This window comes from Neomonachus schauinslandi, chromosome 14 (genome assembly GCF_002201575.2).
Source record: "Neomonachus schauinslandi chromosome 14, ASM220157v2, whole genome shotgun sequence".
Taxonomy (NCBI): domain Eukaryota; kingdom Metazoa; phylum Chordata; class Mammalia; order Carnivora; family Phocidae; genus Neomonachus; species Neomonachus schauinslandi.
The window spans coordinates 47,621,324-47,624,891 of record NC_058416.1 but is presented as its reverse complement, the minus strand read 5'-3'; the positions used below and the strand labels follow the sequence as shown (position 1 = coordinate 47,624,891).

Sequence of the window (3,568 nt, the reverse complement as noted above, 5' to 3'; positions counted from 1 at the left end):
CTTGACTAATCACCTACCACATTCTGGGCCAAACATGGGGTGCATCTGCAAAATTGTGCAGAAAACACACAAAGCCCCAACTAGGGAATAATGAACGGCGTGAGGTGAGGCAGGAAAGGAACAAGATAGAACTTTCCTTGGAGACAGATGTGGCTCGGGGGCTGCACTGGGAGCATGCCCCCCAGCCCCCAGAAGTCACACGATAAGAGGACAGATGTGGAGGTGTCGCCAGGGAGATCCTGTTCCCCTCACAACCTCCCTCCACCAACACCCCCCAGGAGTGCACAGAAACAATACAATTAACACACACAGTCTAACACTAGTTGTGTTTATATGGTACCAGGCAATTCGTTGTTGACTGAAAAAAAACTTTCCTTGCTGCATATTTCACTGGCTGGCTGGCTATTCTGGAGTCATACAAACAAGCACAACCTGCTTGTACTTAACTGCCTGGCCTTACAGTGGGACAAACACATATAAACAAAAACAACATCACTAAAAGTCTTTCACATCCACGGGTCATTCCTTTCTATCACGCGTCAAAACTCAGCTTTCCCGTAACGAACGTCTGCTCCTTTGGACTTCCCAAGAACGGTTTCATTTCATTAGCTCTGACTATGGCCGCTCATTTGCCATGGGCAAATCACTTCTGCCCCCAGCCTGCCCTCTGGTTTGGGCACGGACAGGGTCTGAAAAGCCCTTTGTGGATGACTCTGGGCTCGGCCACACCTTAGGAAACCTAGTTTTAGCGATGCAGAGAGAGGGTCTCTAGAAGGAAACAACAAGGATGTATATGCATCACAAGAGCATTATTGGGGGCGGTGGGAGGTACTTCAGGAGATACCTGCAGAATTCCACCTTTCTCTGTATCTGATGTGAGTGCACAAACCTGCAAAGCTGTGTACAAGATCAGCATTCGCTCAGCACTCATTTATGCAGTACTATCCCAGAGTGCACTAAGGACACATCAGTGTATCCTGGACAGGCGCCTCGTAACAGTCCCCAGTTAACCGGCCTTTGTGTTGCAAAAATCACTTTTAGTGATTTTAAATGACATATAAGCCTTGGAGCCAGGAAATTTATAGAAATTCGGGGTATTTCCTTAGTAAATGAACTGCTGCAAATTCATTCAGGCAGAAGTTGTGAAAGCCAGAATTGTTATCATACTTTTGCAGCAGAGAACATTGTGATGGTCAATGGCACTAAAAATAGCCCAGAAAAGAATTAGGAGTGCATAATTGGAAACAAGAAAACAACAAACTTATCCAAAATAGCAAAATGTCCTCTAGCGTCACTCCCTTCCCTATGAATTGTTTTGACAATGGGAAATGGAATTTAATTTTTTTTTCTTTAATCCACAACTGTATTTCCCCTCCCATGTGCCCTCTGGGAAAACCTTATTCATAAACGAAGAATTCCCAGATAACTAACTTCTTTGCTGACTGTTTCCATACAGCTCAACAATAACAAGGCAGCTCCCGAACGTGCCACTTCAAGTTCCTGTTGCTTCGACAGTGATGTCCTGGAAAGACATCCACAAGCTGTTTTTGTTGCCCAGCTAGACACTGTAAAGGAAATCAGGCACTGCCTCTAGGTTTTAATTTTCCATGAAAAGTTATTCTCATTGCCATAGCTGCTTAAACTGTGAAAAAGAAAAAGGATTCAATTAGGTCATAGCCATAATTAGATTTTTGAGCACACTCTTTCAACATAAAAGTCACTTTACAGCAGAGCTCCATTGGGTTTAATCATTTATTTTCATCAGACCATTCCTGATGCGTTACGGTGCTGAATAACCACCGAAGGAGGACACAAGGAATACTAACAGCTACACAGAAAGTGATCCCTCCCAGTGAACTTTCCAAGGCTTTGGGAAGAGGGAGTGGAGTCTTAGGCTGAGAAGAGGGAAGAAATTCAAATGGTGAACTGAGGGGGCATGGGGGAGGCTCCTCTTTCCTGATTCCCTTTCCCCATGCAGGAAGTGTGGGAAGACAGTGATGGGCTCTCCACGCCCAACAGACAGTGAGGATGACAAGAATGATGAGGATAATAAAGACAAGGAAGTAATTGTGCCCACTTTGGCAGCATATATACTAAAATTAGAATGATACTGAGACAATTAGCATGCCCCCCAAGGATGACATGCAAATTCATGAAGGGCTCCCTACTTTGCTGTAACTATTCGAGGTGATGGATGTTAACTGAACTTACATTACAATGATCGTTTCACAATATATACAAATATCAAATCATTTTGTGGTGCACCTTAAGCTAATACAATGTTATATGTCAATCATATCTCAATAAAACTGGAGTGGGGAAGGAGTAATAGTAGCAACAGGGTAGGAAGGAGAAGGAGGAAGAGAATTAACACTGTTCAGCACAGGCGACCTAGTGAGAGCAAAACATGATGGACATCGTAACTCTACTCCCGGGATTTTCCCATAGTCTGTTCTGTGTGTGTGTGTGTGTGTGTGTGTGTGTGTGTATGTGTACACATGTGCACGCCAGACACTGAACCTAAGAAGTCTGATTCCTGAACCTGAAAGATGTATTTACTTGTCACCTCCTCAGAAGTTCAAGATATGATTCGAAGCAAGCCTTGAAACTTCTGTACAAATACATCTAAAAAATTTAAGTGAAGAGTAAAAAATTATGTTATTTAGAAGACATAAAATTTGTATGATTTCATTTTAAAAGACACTAAGCTGTTCCTTCCTTCTTTAAAAAAAAAAAAAAAATTCTACCAGAAACAGCAAGAGGTTTATCAGTGGTCTTGGAGACATTTTAAAATTCTGAACATCAGGGGCACCTGAGTGACTCAGTTGTTAAGCCTCTGCCTTCAGCTCATGTCATGATCCCAGGGTCCTGGGATCGTGCCCCACATCGAGCCCCTCATCGAGCCCCGCATTGGGCTCCCTGTTCCGCGGGAAGCCTTCTTCTCCCTCTCCCACTCCCCCTGCTTGTGTTCTTTCTTTCTCTGTGTCTCTGTCAAATAAATAAACAAAATCTTTAAAAAATAGACAAACAAATAAATAAATAAAATTGCGAACATTGAACCCTAACAGCATCTGTTGACAATGCTTTTTACAAGTTTACAAGTTCACTGTAAAACAGGCTTAATTTTACCTAGTAAACTGACATAGCCAAGACTCCTTTATCTTAATCAAGAGAAATGTCAACATGTCATTGAAAAAAGAAAGACATTAGGCCACGCTCCCAAGATCTGGCAAAACAGCCCGAAAGATAGGCAGTCAAAACTCAGAAAACTTCTTATCCACTTAAGAGATCTTCATAAGGATAAATCAATGGGAGGCTGAAACTTACCAGCAGAATCTTCTCCCCTCTTTTAAGAGCGACTCCTACATGGGAAACACAGTTGAGGATGGTGGTCGAGTTACTACATAAGGAGGTGTTGTCATAGAAAGAACTGTGAAGGCTCCCTGGCAATCCCAGCGTGTAATTAAGGCACCATCACCCAACAGCCAGCAGGGTGGGCTCCATGGAAACCAACAAACACATTTTCACAGGCCTAGCAATTGTTCTGAATCAATGACTCTTTATATAG

The 3,568-nt window shown here is 42.9% G+C and overlaps 1 non-coding gene across 1 annotated transcript; it reads left to right on the top strand.

Moving 5' to 3' along the window:
* The first annotated feature begins 2,069 nt into the window (after positions 1-2,069).
* On the top strand, positions 2,070-2,172 carry LOC123326669. Its single transcript, XR_006541242.1, has one exon. It is a non-coding gene; the product is annotated as a U6 spliceosomal RNA (small nuclear RNA).
* The last annotated feature ends 1,396 nt before the right edge of the window (positions 2,173-3,568 follow it).